Here is a 15,922-nt window from a genome sequence, read left to right as displayed (position 1 = left end):
TTCAACTTGCCCGCTCAAAACACACAACAAGAACGGGCTTTCTTCCGTCTACGACCATACCACAGGCAAAAAACCGGGTCTCGTCCGATCCCCGTAGTCAAATCCTGTAGGGCGAGAGTAGTACTTCGACGGGAGACCGCTTGGGAATATCTCGTGTTGTAGACTTCTATTTGACTCTACATTTTGTCGTTATATGACTTGTTTTACTTTGGTTTTCTGTGGGCATTGAGCTAATTAGCACGCGCGCTTGTAAAACTTGTCGTCACAATTCAAGCTTTAGCAAATGACATTCCATGGAATCGAATCGAGGAAAAGCTTTGTTTACTCGAGTCCCGGATGTTGAAAGGAATTTTTGAACGGGAAACATTAACTCTCTGCATTTTACCAATGCCATTGCCGGTGAAGGGTTAAAGAACCATCACAGAGGAAACAGTTATTTGCTCAGTTCAACTTGCCCGCTCAAAACACACAACAAGAACGGGCTTTCTTCCGTCTACGACCATACCACAGGCAAAAAACCGGGTCTCGTCCGATCCCCGTAGTCAAATCCTGTAGGGCGAGAGTAGTACTTCGACGGGAGACCGCTTGGGAATATCTCGTGTTGTAGACTTCTATTTGACTCTACATTTTGTCGTTATATGACTTGTTTTACTTTGGTTTTCTGTGGGCATTGAGCTAATTAGCACGCGCGCTTGTAAAACTTGTCGTCACAATTCAAGCTTTAGCAAATGACATTCCATGGAATCGAATCGAGGAAAAGCTTTGTTTACTCGAGTCCCGGATGTTGAAAGGAATTTTTGAACGGGAAACATTAACTCTCTGCATTTTACCAATGCCATTGCCGGTGAAGGGTTAAAGAACCATCACAGAGGAAACAGTTATTTGCTCAGTTCAACTTGCCCGCTCAAAACACACAACAAGAACGGGCTTTCTTCCGTCTACGACCATACCACAGGCAAAAAACCGGGTCTCGTCCGATCCCCGTAGTCAAATCCTGTAGGGCGAGAGTAGTACTTCGACGGGAGACCGCTTGGGAATATCTCGTGTTGTAGACTTCTATTTGACTCTACATTTTGTCGTTATATGACTTGTTTTACTTTGGTTTTCTGTGGGCATTGAGCTAATTAGCACGCGCGCTTGTAAAACTTGTCGTCACAATTCAAGCTTTAGCAAATGACATTCCATGGAATCGAATCGAGGAAAAGCTTTGTTTACTCGAGTCCCGGATGTTGAAAGGAATTTTTGAACGGGAAACATTAACTCTCTGCATTTTACCAATGCCATTGCCGGTGAAGGGTTAAAGAACCATCACAGAGGAAACAGTTATTTGCTCAGTTCAACTTGCCCGCTCAAAACACACAACAAGAACGGGCTTTCTTCCGTCTACGACCATACCACAGGCAAAAAACCGGGTCTCGTCCGATCCCCGTAGTCAAATCCTGTAGGGCGAGAGTAGTACTTCGACGGGAGACCGCTTGGGAATATCTCGTGTTGTAGACTTCTATTTGACTCTACATTTTGTCGTTATATGACTTGTTTTACTTTGGTTTTCTGTGGGCATTGAGCTAATTAGCACGCGCGCTTGTAAAACTTGTCGTCACAATTCAAGCTTTAGCAAATGACATTCCATGGAATCGAATCGAGGAAAAGCTTTGTTTACTCGAGTCCCGGATGTTGAAAGGAATTTTTGAACGGGAAACATTAACTCTCTGCATTTTACCAATGCCATTGCCGGTGAAGGGTTAAAGAACCATCACAGAGGAAACAGTTATTTGCTCAGTTCAACTTGCCCGCTCAAAACACACAACAAGAACGGGCTTTCTTCCGTCTACGACCATACCACAGGCAAAAAACCGGGTCTCGTCCGATCCCCGTAGTCAAATCCTGTAGGGCGAGAGTAGTACTTCGACGGGAGACCGCTTGGGAATATCTCGTGTTGTAGACTTCTATTTGACTCTACATTTTGTCGTTATATGACTTGTTTTACTTTGGTTTTCTGTGGGCATTGAGCTAATTAGCACGCGCGCTTGTAAAACTTGTCGTCACAATTCAAGCTTTAGCAAATGACATTCCATGGAATCGAATCGAGGAAAAGCTTTGTTTACTCGAGTCCCGGATGTTGAAAGGAATTTTTGAACGGGAAACATTAACTCTCTGCATTTTACCAATGCCATTGCCGGTGAAGGGTTAAAGAACCATCACAGAGGAAACAGTTATTTGCTCAGTTCAACTTGCCCGCTCAAAACACACAACAAGAACGGGCTTTCTTCCGTCTACGACCATACCACAGGCAAAAAACCGGGTCTCGTCCGATCCCCGTAGTCAAATCCTGTAGGGCGAGAGTAGTACTTCGACGGGAGACCGCTTGGGAATATCTCGTGTTGTAGACTTCTATTTGACTCTACATTTTGTCGTTATATGACTTGTTTTACTTTGGTTTTCTGTGGGCATTGAGCTAATTAGCACGCGCGCTTGTAAAACTTGTCGTCACAATTCAAGCTTTAGCAAATGACATTCCATGGAATCGAATCGAGGAAAAGCTTTGTTTACTCGAGTCCCGGATGTTGAAAGGAATTTTTGAACGGGAAACATTAACTCTCTGCATTTTACCAATGCCATTGCCGGTGAAGGGTTAAAGAACCATCACAGAGGAAACAGTTATTTGCTCAGTTCAACTTGCCCGCTCAAAACACACCACAAGAACGGGCTTTCTTCCGTCTACGACCATACCACAGGCAAAAAACCGGGTCTCGTCCGATCCCCGTAGTCAAATCCTGTAGGGCGAGAGTAGTACTTCGACGGGAGACCGCTTGGGAATATCTCGTGTTGTAGACTTCTATTTGACTCTACATTTTGTCGTTATATGACTTGTTTTACTTTGGTTTTCTGTGGGCATTGAGCTAATTAGCACGCGCGCTTGTAAAACTTGTCGTCACAATTCAAGCTTTAGCAAATGACATTCCATGGAATCGAATCGAGGAAAAGCTTTGTTTACTCGAGTCCCGGATGTTGAAAGGAATTTTTGAACGGGAAACATTAACTCTCTGCATTTTACCAATGCCATTGCCGGTGAAGGGTTAAAGAACCATCACAGAGGAAACAGTTATTTGCTCAGTTCAACTTGCCCGCTCAAAACACACAACAAGAACGGGCTTTCTTCCGTCTACGACCATACCACAGGCAAAAAACCGGGTCTCGTCCGATCCCCGTAGTCAAATCCTGTAGGGCGAGAGTAGTACTTCGACGGGAGACCGCTTGGGAATATCTCGTGTTGTAGACTTCTATTTGACTCTACATTTTGTCGTTATATGACTTGTTTTACTTTGGTTTTCTGTGGGCATTGAGCTAATTAGCACGCGCGCTTGTAAAACTTGTCGTCACAATTCAAGCTTTAGCAAATGACATTCCATGGAATCGAATCGAGGAAAAGCTTTGTTTACTCGAGTCCCGGATGTTGAAAGGAATTTTTGAACGGGAAACATTAACTCTCTGCATTTTACCAATGCCATTGCCGGTGAAGGGTTAAAGAACCATCACAGAGGAAACAGTTATTTGCTCAGTTCAACTTGCCCGCTCAAAACACACAACAAGAACGGGCTTTCTTCCGTCTACGACCATACCACAGGCAAAAAACCGGGTCTCGTCCGATCCCCGTAGTCAAATCCTGTAGGGCGAGAGTAGTACTTCGACGGGAGACCGCTTGGGAATATCTCGTGTTGTAGACTTCTATTTGACTCTACATTTTGTCGTTATATGACTTGTTTTACTTTGGTTTTCTGTGGGCATTGAGCTAATTAGCACGCGCGCTTGTAAAACTTGTCGTCACAATTCAAGCTTTAGCAAATGACATTCCATGGAATCGAATCGAGGAAAAGCTTTGTTTACTCGAGTCCCGGATGTTGAAAGGAATTTTTGAACGGGAAACATTAACTCTCTGCATTTTACCAATGCCATTGCCGGTGAAGGGTTAAAGAACCATCACAGAGGAAACAGTTATTTGCTCAGTTCAACTTGCCCGCTCAAAACACACAACAAGAACGGGCTTTCTTCCGTCTACGACCATACCACAGGCAAAAAACCGGGTCTCGTCCGATCCCCGTAGTCAAATCCTGTAGGGCGAGAGTAGTACTTCGACGGGAGACCGCTTGGGAATATCTCGTGTTGTAGACTTCTATTTGACTCTACATTTTGTCGTTATATGACTTGTTTTACTTTGGTTTTCTGTGGGCATTGAGCTAATTAGCACGCGCGCTTGTAAAACTTGTCGTCACAATTCAAGCTTTAGCAAATGACATTCCATGGAATCGAATCGAGGAAAAGCTTTGTTTACTCGAGTCCCGGATGTTGAAAGGAATTTTTGAACGGGAAACATTAACTCTCTGCATTTTACCAATGCCATTGCCGGTGAAGGGTTAAAGAACCATCACAGAGGAAACAGTTATTTGCTCAGTTCAACTTGCCCGCTCAAAACACACAACAAGAACGGGCTTTCTTCCGTCTACGACCATACCACAGGCAAAAAACCGGGTCTCGTCCGATCCCCGTAGTCAAATCCTGTAGGGCGAGAGTAGTACTTCGACGGGAGACCGCTTGGGAATATCTCGTGTTGTAGACTTCTATTTGACTCTACATTTTGTCGTTATATGACTTGTTTTACTTTGGTTTTCTGTGGGCATTGAGCTAATTAGCACGCGCGCTTGTAAAACTTGTCGTCACAATTCAAGCTTTAGCAAATGACATTCCATGGAATCGAATCGAGGAAAAGCTTTGTTTACTCGAGTCCCGGATGTTGAAAGGAATTTTTGAACGGGAAACATTAACTCTCTGCATTTTACCAATGCCATTGCCGGTGAAGGGTTAAAGAACCATCACAGAGGAAACAGTTATTTGCTCAGTTCAACTTGCCCGCTCAAAACACACAACAAGAACGGGCTTTCTTCCGTCTACGACCATACCACAGGCAAAAAACCGGGTCTCGTCCGATCCCCGTAGTCAAATCCTGTAGGGCGAGAGTAGTACTTCGACGGGAGACCGCTTGGGAATATCTCGTGTTGTAGACTTCTATTTGACTCTACATTTTGTCGTTATATGACTTGTTTTACTTTGGTTTTCTGTGGGCATTGAGCTAATTAGCACGCGCGCTTGTAAAACTTGTCGTCACAATTCAAGCTTTAGCAAATGACATTCCATGGAATCGAATCGAGGAAAAGCTTTGTTTACTCGAGTCCCGGATGTTGAAAGGAATTTTTGAACGGGAAACATTAACTCTCTGCATTTTACCAATGCCATTGCCGGTGAAGGGTTAAAGAACCATCACAGAGGAAACAGTTATTTGCTCAGTTCAACTTGCCCGCTCAAAACACACAACAAGAACGGGCTTTCTTCCGTCTACGACCATACCACAGGCAAAAAACCGGGTCTCGTCCGATCCCCGTAGTCAAATCCTGTAGGGCGAGAGTAGTACTTCGACGGGAGACCGCTTGGGAATATCTCGTGTTGTAGACTTCTATTTGACTCTACATTTTGTCGTTATATGACTTGTTTTACTTTGGTTTTCTGTGGGCATTGAGCTAATTAGCACGCGCGCTTGTAAAACTTGTCGTCACAATTCAAGCTTTAGCAAATGACATTCCATGGAATCGAATCGAGGAAAAGCTTTGTTTACTCGAGTCCCGGATGTTGAAAGGAATTTTTGAACGGGAAACATTAACTCTCTGCATTTTACCAATGCCATTGCCGGTGAAGGGTTAAAGAACCATCACAGAGGAAACAGTTATTTGCTCAGTTCAACTTGCCCGCTCAAAACACACAACAAGAACGGGCTTTCTTCCGTCTACGACCATACCACAGGCAAAAAACCGGGTCTCGTCCGATCCCCGTAGTCAAATCCTGTAGGGCGAGAGTAGTACTTCGACGGGAGACCGCTTGGGAATATCTCGTGTTGTAGACTTCTATTTGACTCTACATTTTGTCGTTATATGACTTGTTTTACTTTGGTTTTCTGTGGGCATTGAGCTAATTAGCACGCGCGCTTGTAAAACTTGTCGTCACAATTCAAGCTTTAGCAAATGACATTCCATGGAATCGAATCGAGGAAAAGCTTTGTTTACTCGAGTCCCGGATGTTGAAAGGAATTTTTGAACGGGAAACATTAACTCTCTGCATTTTACCAATGCCATTGCCGGTGAAGGGTTAAAGAACCATCACAGAGGAAACAGTTATTTGCTCAGTTCAACTTGCCCGCTCAAAACACACAACAAGAACGGGCTTTCTTCCGTCTACGACCATACCACAGGCAAAAACCGGGTCTCGTCCGATCCCCGTAGTCAAATCCTGTAGGGCGAGAGTAGTACTTCGACGGGAGACCGCTTGGGAATATCTCGTGTTGTAGACTTCTATTTGACTCTACATTTTGTCGTTATATGACTTGTTTTACTTTGGTTTTCTGTGGGCATTGAGCTAATTAGCACGCGCGCTTGTAAAACTTGTCGTCACAATTCAAGCTTTAGCAAATGACATTCCATGGAATCGAATCGAGGAAAAGCTTTGTTTACTCGAGTCCCGGATGTTGAAAGGAATTTTTGAACGGGAAACATTAACTCTCTGCATTTTACCAATGCCATTGCCGGTGAAGGGTTAAAGAACCATCACAGAGGAAACAGTTATTTGCTCAGTTCAACTTGCCCGCTCAAAACACACAACAAGAACGGGCTTTCTTCCGTCTACGACCATACCACAGGCAAAAAACCGGGTCTCGTCCGATCCCCGTAGTCAAATCCTGTAGGGCGAGAGTAGTACTTCGACGGGAGACCGCTTGGGAATATCTCGTGTTGTAGACTTCTATTTGACTCTACATTTTGTCGTTATATGACTTGTTTTACTTTGGTTTTCTGTGGGCATTGAGCTAATTAGCACGCGCGCTTGTAAAACTTGTCGTCACAATTCAAGCTTTAGCAAATGACATTCCATGGAATCGAATCGAGGAAAAGCTTTGTTTACTCGAGTCCCGGATGTTGAAAGGAATTTTTGAACGGGAAACATTAACTCTCTGCATTTTACCAATGCCATTGCCGGTGAAGGGTTAAAGAACCATCACAGAGGAAACAGTTATTTGCTCAGTTCAACTTGCCCGCTCAAAACACACAACAAGAACGGGCTTTCTTCCGTCTACGACCATACCACAGGCAAAAAACCGGGTCTCGTCCGATCCCCGTAGTCAAATCCTGTAGGGCGAGAGTAGTACTTCGACGGGAGACCGCTTGGGAATATCTCGTGTTGTAGACTTCTATTTGACTCTACATTTTGTCGTTATATGACTTGTTTTACTTTGGTTTTCTGTGGGCATTGAGCTAATTAGCACGCGCGCTTGTAAAACTTGTCGTCACAATTCAAGCTTTAGCAAATGACATTCCATGGAATCGAATCGAGGAAAAGCTTTGTTTACTCGAGTCCCGGATGTTGAAAGGAATTTTTGAACGGGAAACATTAACTCTCTGCATTTTACCAATGCCATTGCCGGTGAAGGGTTAAAGAACCATCACAGAGGAAACAGTTATTTGCTCAGTTCAACTTGCCCGCTCAAAACACACAACAAGAACGGGCTTTCTTCCGTCTACGACCATACCACAGGCAAAAAACCGGGTCTCGTCCGATCCCCGTAGTCAAATCCTGTAGGGCGAGAGTAGTACTTCGACGGGAGACCGCTTGGGAATATCTCGTGTTGTAGACTTCTATTTGACTCTACATTTTGTCGTTATATGACTTGTTTTACTTTGGTTTTCTGTGGGCATTGAGCTAATTAGCACGCGCGCTTGTAAAACTTGTCGTCACAATTCAAGCTTTAGCAAATGACATTCCATGGAATCGAATCGAGGAAAAGCTTTGTTTACTCGAGTCCCGGATGTTGAAAGGAATTTTTGAACGGGAAACATTAACTCTCTGCATTTTACCAATGCCATTGCCGGTGAAGGGTTAAAGAACCATCACAGAGGAAACAGTTATTTGCTCAGTTCAACTTGCCCGCTCAAAACACACAACAAGAACGGGCTTTCTTCCGTCTACGACCATACCACAGGCAAAAAACCGGGTCTCGTCCGATCCCCGTAGTCAAATCCTGTAGGGCGAGAGTAGTACTTCGACGGGAGACCGCTTGGGAATATCTCGTGTTGTAGACTTCTATTTGACTCTACATTTTGTCGTTATATGACTTGTTTTACTTTGGTTTTCTGTGGGCATTGAGCTAATTAGCACGCGCGCTTGTAAAACTTGTCGTCACAATTCAAGCTTTAGCAAATGACATTCCATGGAATCGAATCGAGGAAAAGCTTTGTTTACTCGAGTCCCGGATGTTGAAAGGAATTTTTGAACGGGAAACATTAACTCTCTGCATTTTACCAATGCCATTGCCGGTGAAGGGTTAAAGAACCATCACAGAGGAAACAGTTATTTGCTCAGTTCAACTTGCCCGCTCAAAACACACAACAAGAACGGGCTTTCTTCCGTCTACGACCATACCACAGGCAAAAAACCGGGTCTCGTCCGATCCCCGTAGTCAAATCCTGTAGGGCGAGAGTAGTACTTCGACGGGAGACCGCTTGGGAATATCTCGTGTTGTAGACTTCTATTTGACTCTACATTTTGTCGTTATATGACTTGTTTTACTTTGGTTTTCTGTGGGCATTGAGCTAATTAGCACGCGCGCTTGTAAAACTTGTCGTCACAATTCAAGCTTTAGCAAATGACATTCCATGGAATCGAATCGAGGAAAAGCTTTGTTTACTCGAGTCCCGGATGTTGAAAGGAATTTTTGAACGGGAAACATTAACTCTCTGCATTTTACCAATGCCATTGCCGGTGAAGGGTTAAAGAACCATCACAGAGGAAACAGTTATTTGCTCAGTTCAACTTGCCCGCTCAAAACACACAACAAGAACGGGCTTTCTTCCGTCTACGACCATACCACAGGCAAAAAACCGGGTCTCGTCCGATCCCCGTAGTCAAATCCTGTAGGGCGAGAGTAGTACTTCGACGGGAGACCGCTTGGGAATATCTCGTGTTGTAGACTTCTATTTGACTCTACATTTTGTCGTTATATGACTTGTTTTACTTTGGTTTTCTGTGGGCATTGAGCTAATTAGCACGCGCGCTTGTAAAACTTGTCGTCACAATTCAAGCTTTAGCAAATGACATTCCATGGAATCGAATCGAGGAAAAGCTTTGTTTACTCGAGTCCCGGATGTTGAAAGGAATTTTTGAACGGGAAACATTAACTCTCTGCATTTTACCAATGCCATTGCCGGTGAAGGGTTAAAGAACCATCACAGAGGAAACAGTTATTTGCTCAGTTCAACTTGCCCGCTCAAAACACAACAAGAACGGGCTTTCTTCCGTCTACGACCATACCACAGGCAAAAACCGGGTCTCGTCCGATCCCCGTAGTCAAATCCTGTAGGGCGAGAGTAGTACTTCGACGGGAGACCGCTTGGGAATATCTCGTGTTGTAGACTTCTATTTGACTCTACATTTTGTCGTTATATGACTTGTTTTACTTTGGTTTTCTGTGGGCATTGAGCTAATTAGCACGCGCGCTTGTAAAACTTGTCGTCACAATTCAAGCTTTAGCAAATGACATTCCATGGAATCGAATCGAGGAAAAGCTTTGTTTACTCGAGTCCCGGATGTTGAAAGGAATTTTTGAACGGGAAACATTAACTCTCTGCATTTTACCAATGCCATTGCCGGTGAAGGGTTAAAGAACCATCACAGAGGAAACAGTTATTTGCTCAGTTCAACTTGCCCGCTCAAAACACACAACAAGAACGGGCTTTCTTCCGTCTACGACCATACCACAGGCAAAAAACCGGGTCTCGTCCGATCCCCGTAGTCAAATCCTGTAGGGCGAGAGTAGTACTTCGACGGGAGACCGCTTGGGAATATCTCGTGTTGTAGACTTCTATTTGACTCTACATTTTGTCGTTATATGACTTGTTTTACTTTGGTTTTCTGTGGGCATTGAGCTAATTAGCACGCGCGCTTGTAAAACTTGTCGTCACAATTCAAGCTTTAGAAAATGACATTCCATGGAATCGAATCGAGGAAAAGCTTTGTTTACTCGAGTCCCGGATGTTGAAAGGAATTTTTGAACGGGAAACATTAACTCTCTGCATTTTACCAATGCCATTGCCGGTGAAGGGTTAAAGAACCATCACAGAGGAAACAGTTATTTGCTCAGTTCAACTTGCCCGCTCAAAACACACAACAAGAACGGGCTTTCTTCCGTCTACGACCATACCACAGGCAAAAAACCGGGTCTCGTCCGATCCCCGTAGTCAAATCCTGTAGGGCGAGAGTAGTACTTCGACGGGAGACCGCTTGGGAATATCTCGTGTTGTAGACTTCTATTTGACTCTACATTTTGTCGTTATATGACTTGTTTTACTTTGGTTTTCTGTGGGCATTGAGCTAATTAGCACGCGCGCTTGTAAAACTTGTCGTCACAATTCAAGCTTTAGAAAATGACATTCCATGGAATCGAATCGAGGAAAAGCTTTGTTTACTCGAGTCCCGGATGTTGAAAGGAATTTTTGAACGGGAAACATTAACTCTCTGCATTTTACCAATGCCATTGCCGGTGAAGGGTTAAAGAACCATCACAGAGGAAACAGTTATTTGCTCAGTTCAACTTGCCCGCTCAAAACACACAACAAGAACGGGCTTTCTTCCGTCTACGACCATACCACAGGCAAAAAACCGGGTCTCGTCCGATCCCCGTAGTCAAATCCTGTAGGGCGAGAGTAGTACTTCGACGGGAGACCGCTTGGGAATATCTCGTGTTGTAGACTTCTATTTGACTCTACATTTTGTCGTTATATGACTTGTTTTACTTTGGTTTTCTGTGGGCATTGAGCTAATTAGCACGCGCGCTTGTAAAACTTGTCGTCACAATTCAAGCTTTAGAAAATGACATTCCATGGAATCGAATCGAGGAAAAGCTTTGTTTACTCGAGTCCCGGATGTTGAAAGGAATTTTTGAACGGGAAACATTAACTCTCTGCATTTTACCAATGCCATTGCCGGTGAAGGGTTAAAGAACCATCACAGAGGAAACAGTTATTTGCTCAGTTCAACTTGCCCGCTCAAAACACACAACAAGAACGGGCTTTCTTCCGTCTACGACCATACCACAGGCAAAAAACCGGGTCTCGTCCGATCCCCGTAGTCAAATCCTGTAGGGCGAGAGTAGTACTTCGACGGGAGACCGCTTGGGAATATCTCGTGTTGTAGACTTCTATTTGACTCTACATTTTGTCGTTATATGACTTGTTTTACTTTGGTTTTCTGTGGGCATTGAGCTAATTAGCACGCGCGCTTGTAAAACTTGTCGTCACAATTCAAGCTTTAGAAAATGACATTCCATGGAATCGAATCGAGGAAAAGCTTTGTTTACTCGAGTCCCGGATGTTGAAAGGAATTTTTGAACGGGAAACATTAACTCTCTGCATTTTACCAATGCCATTGCCGGTGAAGGGTTAAAGAACCATCACAGAGGAAACAGTTATTTGCTCAGTTCAACTTGCCCGCTCAAAACACACAACAAGAACGGGCTTTCTTCCGTCTACGACCATACCACAGGCAAAAAACCGGGTCTCGTCCGATCCCCGTAGTCAAATCCTGTAGGGCGAGAGTAGTACTTCGACGGGAGACCGCTTGGGAATATCTCGTGTTGTAGACTTCTATTTGACTCTACATTTTGTCGTTATATGACTTGTTTTACTTTGGTTTTCTGTGGGCATTGAGCTAATTAGCACGCGCGCTTGTAAAACTTGTCGTCACAATTCAAGCTTTAGAAAATGACATTCCATGGAATCGAATCGAGGAAAAGCTTTGTTTACTCGAGTCCCGGATGTTGAAAGGAATTTTTGAACGGGAAACATTAACTCTCTGCATTTTACCAATGCCATTGCCGGTGAAGGGTTAAAGAACCATCACAGAGGAAACAGTTATTTGCTCAGTTCAACTTGCCCGCTCAAAACACACAACAAGAACGGGCTTTCTTCCGTCTACGACCATACCACAGGCAAAAAACCGGGTCTCGTCCGATCCCCGTAGTCAAATCCTGTAGGGCGAGAGTAGTACTTCGACGGGAGACCGCTTGGGAATATCTCGTGTTGTAGACTTCTATTTGACTCTACATTTTGTCGTTATATGACTTGTTTTACTTTGGTTTTCTGTGGGCATTGAGCTAATTAGCACGCGCGCTTGTAAAACTTGTCGTCACAATTCAAGCTTTAGAAAATGACATTCCATGGAATCGAATCGGGGAAAAGCTTTGTTTACTCGAGTCCCGGATGTTGAAAGGAATTTTTGAACGGGAAACATTAACTCTCTGCATTTTACCAATGCCATTGCCGGTGAAGGGTTAAAGAACCATCACAGAGGAAACAGTTATTTGCTCAGTTCAACTTGCCCGCTCAAAACACACAACAAGAACGGGCTTTCTTCCGTCTACGACCATACCACAGGCAAAAAACCGGGTCTCGTCCGATCCCCGTAGTCAAATCCTGTAGGGCGAGAGTAGTACTTCGACGGGAGACCGCTTGGGAATATCTCGTGTTGTAGACTTCTATTTGACTCTACATTTTGTCGTTATATGACTTGTTTTACTTTGGTTTTCTGTGGGCATTGAGCTAATTAGCACGCGCGCTTGTAAAACTTGTCGTCACAATTCAAGCTTTAGAAAATGACATTCCATGGAATCGAATCGAGGAAAAGCTTTGTTTACTCGAGTCCCGGATGTTGAAAGGAATTTTTGAACGGGAAACATTAACTCTCTGCATTTTACCAATGCCATTGCCGGTGAAGGGTTAAAGAACCATCACAGAGGAAACAGTTATTTGCTCAGTTCAACTTGCCCGCTCAAAACACACAACAAGAACGGGCTTTCTTCCGTCTACGACCATACCACAGGCAAAAAACCGGGTCTCGTCCGATCCCCGTAGTCAAATCCTGTAGGGCGAGAGTAGTACTTCGACGGGAGACCGCTTGGGAATATCTCGTGTTGTAGACTTCTATTTGACTCTACATTTTGTCGTTATATGACTTGTTTTACTTTGGTTTTCTGTGGGCATTGAGCTAATTAGCACGCGCGCTTGTAAAACTTGTCGTCACAATTCAAGCTTTAGCAAATGACATTCCATGGAATCGAATCGAGGAAAAGCTTTGTTTACTCGAGTCCCGGATGTTGAAAGGAATTTTTGAACGGGAAACATTAACTCTCTGCATTTTACCAATGCCATTGCCGGTGAAGGGTTAAAGAACCATCACAGAGGAAACAGTTATTTGCTCAGTTCAACTTGCCCGCTCAAAACACACAACAAGAACGGGCTTTCTTCCGTCTACGACCATACCACAGGCAAAAAACCGGGTCTCGTCCGATCCCCGTAGTCAAATCCTGTAGGGCGAGAGTAGTACTTCGACGGGAGACCGCTTGGGAATATCTCGTGTTGTAGACTTCTATTTGACTCTACATTTTGTCGTTATATGACTTGTTTTACTTTGGTTTTCTGTGGGCATTGAGCTAATTAGCACGCGCGCTTGTAAAACTTGTCGTCACAATTCAAGCTTTAGAAAATGACATTCCATGGAATCGAATCGAGGAAAAGCTTTGTTTACTCGAGTCCCGGATGTTGAAAGGAATTTTTGAACGGGAAACATTAACTCTCTGCATTTTACCAATGCCATTGCCGGTGAAGGGTTAAAGAACCATCACAGAGGAAACAGTTATTTGCTCAGTTCAACTTGCCCGCTCAAAACACACAACAAGAACGGGCTTTCTTCCGTCTACGACCATACCACAGGCAAAAAACCGGGTCTCGTCCGATCCCCGTAGTCAAATCCTGTAGGGCGAGAGTAGTACTTCGACGGGAGACCGCTTGGGAATATCTCGTGTTGTAGACTTCTATTTGACTCTACATTTTGTCGTTATATGACTTGTTTTACTTTGGTTTTCTGTGGGCATTGAGCTAATTAGCACGCGCGCTTGTAAAACTTGTCGTCACAATTCAAGCTTTAGAAAATGACATTCCATGGAATCGAATCGAGGAAAAGCTTTGTTTACTCGAGTCCCGGATGTTGAAAGGAATTTTTGAACGGGAAACATTAACTCTCTGCATTTTACCAATGCCATTGCCGGTGAAGGGTTAAAGAACCATCACAGAGGAAACAGTTATTTGCTCAGTTCAACTTGCCCGCTCAAAACACACAAGAAGAACGGGCTTTCTTCCGTCTACGACCATACCACAGGCAAAAAACCGGGTCTCGTCCGATCCCCGTAGTCAAATCCTGTAGGGCGAGAGTAGTACTTCGACGGGAGACCGCTTGGGAATATCTCGTGTTGTAGACTTCTATTTGACTCTACATTTTGTCGTTATATGACTTGTTTTACTTTGGTTTTCTGTGGGCATTGAGCTAATTAGCACGCGCGCTTGTAAAACTTGTCGTCACAATTCAAGCTTTAGCAAAAGACATTCCATGGAATCGAATCGAGGAAAAGCTTTGTTTACTCGAGTCCCGGATGTTGAAAGGAATTTTTGAACGGGAAACATTAACTCTCTGCATTTTACCAATGCCATTGCCGGTGAAGGGTTAAAGAACCATCACAGAGGAAACAGTTATTTGCTCAGTTCAACTTGCCCGCTCAAAACACACAACAAGAACGGGCTTTCTTCCGTCTACGACCATACCACAGGCAAAAACCGGGTCTCGTCCGATCCCCGTAGTCAAATCCTGTAGGGCGAGAGTAGTACTTCGACGGGAGACCGCTTGGGAATATCTCGTGTTGTAGACTTCTATTTGACTCTACATTTTGTCGTTATATGACTTGTTTTACTTTGGTTTTCTGTGGGCATTGAGCTAATTAGCACGCGCGCTTGTAAAACTTGTCGTCACAATTCAAGCTTTAGCAAATGACATTCCATGGAATCGAATCGAGGAAAAGCTTTGTTTACTCGAGTCCCGGATGTTGAAAGGAATTTTTGAACGGGAAACATTAACTCTCTGCATTTTACCAATGCCATTGCCGGTGAAGGGTTAAAGAACCATCACAGAGGAAACAGTTATTTGCTCAGTTCAACTTGCCCGCTCAAAACACACAACAAGAACGGGCTTTCTTCCGTCTACGACCATACCACAGGCAAAAAACCGGGTCTCGTCCGATCCCCGTAGTCAAATCCTGTAGGGCGAGAGTAGTACTTCGACGGGAGACCGCTTGGGAATATCTCGTGTTGTAGACTTCTATTTGACTCTACATTTTGTCGTTATATGACTTGTTTTACTTTGGTTTTCTGTGGGCATTGAGCTAATTAGCACGCGCGCTTGTAAAACTTGTCGTCACAATTCAAGCTTTAGAAAATGACATTCCATGGAATCGAATCGAGGAAAAGCTTTGTTTACTCGAGTCCCGGATGTTGAAAGGAATTTTTGAACGGGAAACATTAACTCTCTGCATTTTACCAATGCCATTGCCGGTGAAGGGTTAAAGAACCATCACAGAGGAAACAGTTATTTGCTCAGTTCAACTTGCCCGCTCAAAACACACAACAAGAACGGGCTTTCTTCCGTCTACGACCATACCACAGGCAAAAAACCGGGTCTCGTCCGATCCCCGTAGTCAAATCCTGTAGGGCGAGAGTAGTACTTCGACGGGAGACCGCTTGGGAATATCTCGTGTTGTAGACTTCTATTTGACTCTACATTTTGTCGTTATATGACTTGTTTTACTTTGGTTTTCTGTGGGCATTGAGCTAATTAGCACGCGCGCTTGTAAAACTTGTCGTCACAATTCAAGCTTTAGAAAATGACATTCCATGGAATCGAATCGAGGAAAAGCTTTGTTTACTCGAGTCCCGGATGTTGAAAGGAATTT

General features: G+C 44.0%; 33 non-coding genes and 3 pseudogenes across 33 annotated transcripts; all 36 read left to right on the top strand.

The window, feature by feature from the left end:
• Positions 1-46: 46 nt before the first annotated feature.
• LOC138035045 (5S ribosomal RNA) lies at positions 47-165 on the top strand. The gene has a single exon (XR_011129387.1). It is a non-coding gene; the product is annotated as a 5S ribosomal RNA (ribosomal RNA).
• Positions 166-491: 326 nt separating this feature from the next.
• LOC138035044 (5S ribosomal RNA) lies at positions 492-610 on the top strand. The gene has a single exon (XR_011129386.1). It is a non-coding gene; the product is annotated as a 5S ribosomal RNA (ribosomal RNA).
• Positions 611-936: 326 nt separating this feature from the next.
• Positions 937-1,055, top strand: LOC138035043 (5S ribosomal RNA). The gene has a single exon (XR_011129385.1). It is a non-coding gene; the product is annotated as a 5S ribosomal RNA (ribosomal RNA).
• A 326-nt stretch (positions 1,056-1,381) lies between these two features.
• LOC138035042 (5S ribosomal RNA) lies at positions 1,382-1,500 on the top strand. Its single transcript, XR_011129384.1, has one exon. It is a non-coding gene; the product is annotated as a 5S ribosomal RNA (ribosomal RNA).
• A 326-nt stretch (positions 1,501-1,826) lies between these two features.
• LOC138035041 (5S ribosomal RNA) lies at positions 1,827-1,945 on the top strand. Its single transcript, XR_011129383.1, has one exon. It is a non-coding gene; the product is annotated as a 5S ribosomal RNA (ribosomal RNA).
• A 326-nt stretch (positions 1,946-2,271) lies between these two features.
• LOC138035040 (5S ribosomal RNA) lies at positions 2,272-2,390 on the top strand. Its single transcript, XR_011129382.1, has one exon. It is a non-coding gene; the product is annotated as a 5S ribosomal RNA (ribosomal RNA).
• Positions 2,391-2,716: 326 nt separating this feature from the next.
• On the top strand, positions 2,717-2,835 carry LOC138035039 (5S ribosomal RNA). The gene has a single exon (XR_011129381.1). It is a non-coding gene; the product is annotated as a 5S ribosomal RNA (ribosomal RNA).
• Positions 2,836-3,161: 326 nt separating this feature from the next.
• LOC138035038 (5S ribosomal RNA) lies at positions 3,162-3,280 on the top strand. The gene has a single exon (XR_011129380.1). It is a non-coding gene; the product is annotated as a 5S ribosomal RNA (ribosomal RNA).
• A 326-nt stretch (positions 3,281-3,606) lies between these two features.
• Positions 3,607-3,725, top strand: LOC138035036 (5S ribosomal RNA). Its single transcript, XR_011129378.1, has one exon. It is a non-coding gene; the product is annotated as a 5S ribosomal RNA (ribosomal RNA).
• A 326-nt stretch (positions 3,726-4,051) lies between these two features.
• LOC138035035 (5S ribosomal RNA) lies at positions 4,052-4,170 on the top strand. Its single transcript, XR_011129377.1, has one exon. It is a non-coding gene; the product is annotated as a 5S ribosomal RNA (ribosomal RNA).
• A 326-nt stretch (positions 4,171-4,496) lies between these two features.
• Positions 4,497-4,615, top strand: LOC138035034 (5S ribosomal RNA). The gene has a single exon (XR_011129376.1). It is a non-coding gene; the product is annotated as a 5S ribosomal RNA (ribosomal RNA).
• Positions 4,616-4,941: 326 nt separating this feature from the next.
• On the top strand, positions 4,942-5,060 carry LOC138035033 (5S ribosomal RNA). The gene has a single exon (XR_011129375.1). It is a non-coding gene; the product is annotated as a 5S ribosomal RNA (ribosomal RNA).
• Positions 5,061-5,386: 326 nt separating this feature from the next.
• On the top strand, positions 5,387-5,505 carry LOC138035032 (5S ribosomal RNA). Its single transcript, XR_011129374.1, has one exon. It is a non-coding gene; the product is annotated as a 5S ribosomal RNA (ribosomal RNA).
• A 326-nt stretch (positions 5,506-5,831) lies between these two features.
• Positions 5,832-5,950, top strand: LOC138035031 (5S ribosomal RNA). The gene has a single exon (XR_011129373.1). It is a non-coding gene; the product is annotated as a 5S ribosomal RNA (ribosomal RNA).
• Positions 5,951-6,276: 326 nt separating this feature from the next.
• LOC138035050 (5S ribosomal RNA) lies at positions 6,277-6,394 on the top strand (annotated as a pseudogene).
• A 326-nt stretch (positions 6,395-6,720) lies between these two features.
• On the top strand, positions 6,721-6,839 carry LOC138035030 (5S ribosomal RNA). Its single transcript, XR_011129372.1, has one exon. It is a non-coding gene; the product is annotated as a 5S ribosomal RNA (ribosomal RNA).
• A 326-nt stretch (positions 6,840-7,165) lies between these two features.
• LOC138035029 (5S ribosomal RNA) lies at positions 7,166-7,284 on the top strand. Its single transcript, XR_011129371.1, has one exon. It is a non-coding gene; the product is annotated as a 5S ribosomal RNA (ribosomal RNA).
• Positions 7,285-7,610: 326 nt separating this feature from the next.
• On the top strand, positions 7,611-7,729 carry LOC138035028 (5S ribosomal RNA). The gene has a single exon (XR_011129370.1). It is a non-coding gene; the product is annotated as a 5S ribosomal RNA (ribosomal RNA).
• A 326-nt stretch (positions 7,730-8,055) lies between these two features.
• LOC138035027 (5S ribosomal RNA) lies at positions 8,056-8,174 on the top strand. The gene has a single exon (XR_011129369.1). It is a non-coding gene; the product is annotated as a 5S ribosomal RNA (ribosomal RNA).
• A 326-nt stretch (positions 8,175-8,500) lies between these two features.
• LOC138035025 (5S ribosomal RNA) lies at positions 8,501-8,619 on the top strand. Its single transcript, XR_011129367.1, has one exon. It is a non-coding gene; the product is annotated as a 5S ribosomal RNA (ribosomal RNA).
• A 326-nt stretch (positions 8,620-8,945) lies between these two features.
• Positions 8,946-9,064, top strand: LOC138035024 (5S ribosomal RNA). The gene has a single exon (XR_011129366.1). It is a non-coding gene; the product is annotated as a 5S ribosomal RNA (ribosomal RNA).
• A 324-nt stretch (positions 9,065-9,388) lies between these two features.
• On the top strand, positions 9,389-9,506 carry LOC138035047 (5S ribosomal RNA; annotated as a pseudogene).
• Positions 9,507-9,832: 326 nt separating this feature from the next.
• LOC138035023 (5S ribosomal RNA) lies at positions 9,833-9,951 on the top strand. The gene has a single exon (XR_011129365.1). It is a non-coding gene; the product is annotated as a 5S ribosomal RNA (ribosomal RNA).
• Positions 9,952-10,277: 326 nt separating this feature from the next.
• Positions 10,278-10,396, top strand: LOC138035022 (5S ribosomal RNA). The gene has a single exon (XR_011129364.1). It is a non-coding gene; the product is annotated as a 5S ribosomal RNA (ribosomal RNA).
• Positions 10,397-10,722: 326 nt separating this feature from the next.
• LOC138035021 (5S ribosomal RNA) lies at positions 10,723-10,841 on the top strand. The gene has a single exon (XR_011129363.1). It is a non-coding gene; the product is annotated as a 5S ribosomal RNA (ribosomal RNA).
• A 326-nt stretch (positions 10,842-11,167) lies between these two features.
• On the top strand, positions 11,168-11,286 carry LOC138035020 (5S ribosomal RNA). The gene has a single exon (XR_011129362.1). It is a non-coding gene; the product is annotated as a 5S ribosomal RNA (ribosomal RNA).
• Positions 11,287-11,612: 326 nt separating this feature from the next.
• LOC138035019 (5S ribosomal RNA) lies at positions 11,613-11,731 on the top strand. The gene has a single exon (XR_011129361.1). It is a non-coding gene; the product is annotated as a 5S ribosomal RNA (ribosomal RNA).
• A 326-nt stretch (positions 11,732-12,057) lies between these two features.
• Positions 12,058-12,176, top strand: LOC138035017 (5S ribosomal RNA). The gene has a single exon (XR_011129360.1). It is a non-coding gene; the product is annotated as a 5S ribosomal RNA (ribosomal RNA).
• A 326-nt stretch (positions 12,177-12,502) lies between these two features.
• LOC138035016 (5S ribosomal RNA) lies at positions 12,503-12,621 on the top strand. The gene has a single exon (XR_011129359.1). It is a non-coding gene; the product is annotated as a 5S ribosomal RNA (ribosomal RNA).
• A 326-nt stretch (positions 12,622-12,947) lies between these two features.
• LOC138035015 (5S ribosomal RNA) lies at positions 12,948-13,066 on the top strand. The gene has a single exon (XR_011129358.1). It is a non-coding gene; the product is annotated as a 5S ribosomal RNA (ribosomal RNA).
• Positions 13,067-13,392: 326 nt separating this feature from the next.
• On the top strand, positions 13,393-13,511 carry LOC138035051 (5S ribosomal RNA). Its single transcript, XR_011129389.1, has one exon. It is a non-coding gene; the product is annotated as a 5S ribosomal RNA (ribosomal RNA).
• A 326-nt stretch (positions 13,512-13,837) lies between these two features.
• Positions 13,838-13,956, top strand: LOC138035048 (5S ribosomal RNA). The gene has a single exon (XR_011129388.1). It is a non-coding gene; the product is annotated as a 5S ribosomal RNA (ribosomal RNA).
• Positions 13,957-14,282: 326 nt separating this feature from the next.
• Positions 14,283-14,401, top strand: LOC138035037 (5S ribosomal RNA). Its single transcript, XR_011129379.1, has one exon. It is a non-coding gene; the product is annotated as a 5S ribosomal RNA (ribosomal RNA).
• Positions 14,402-14,727: 326 nt separating this feature from the next.
• Positions 14,728-14,845, top strand: LOC138035046 (5S ribosomal RNA; annotated as a pseudogene).
• Positions 14,846-15,171: 326 nt separating this feature from the next.
• LOC138035026 (5S ribosomal RNA) lies at positions 15,172-15,290 on the top strand. Its single transcript, XR_011129368.1, has one exon. It is a non-coding gene; the product is annotated as a 5S ribosomal RNA (ribosomal RNA).
• A 326-nt stretch (positions 15,291-15,616) lies between these two features.
• LOC138035014 (5S ribosomal RNA) lies at positions 15,617-15,735 on the top strand. Its single transcript, XR_011129357.1, has one exon. It is a non-coding gene; the product is annotated as a 5S ribosomal RNA (ribosomal RNA).
• Positions 15,736-15,922: the final 187 nt, after the last annotated feature.

This window comes from Montipora capricornis, unplaced genomic scaffold (assembly GCF_036669925.1).
Source record: "Montipora capricornis isolate CH-2021 unplaced genomic scaffold, ASM3666992v2 scaffold_250, whole genome shotgun sequence".
In the NCBI taxonomy this organism is placed as follows: Eukaryota; Metazoa; Cnidaria; class Anthozoa; order Scleractinia; family Acroporidae; genus Montipora; species Montipora capricornis.
This window is presented reverse-complemented; position numbering and strand designations above follow the sequence as displayed.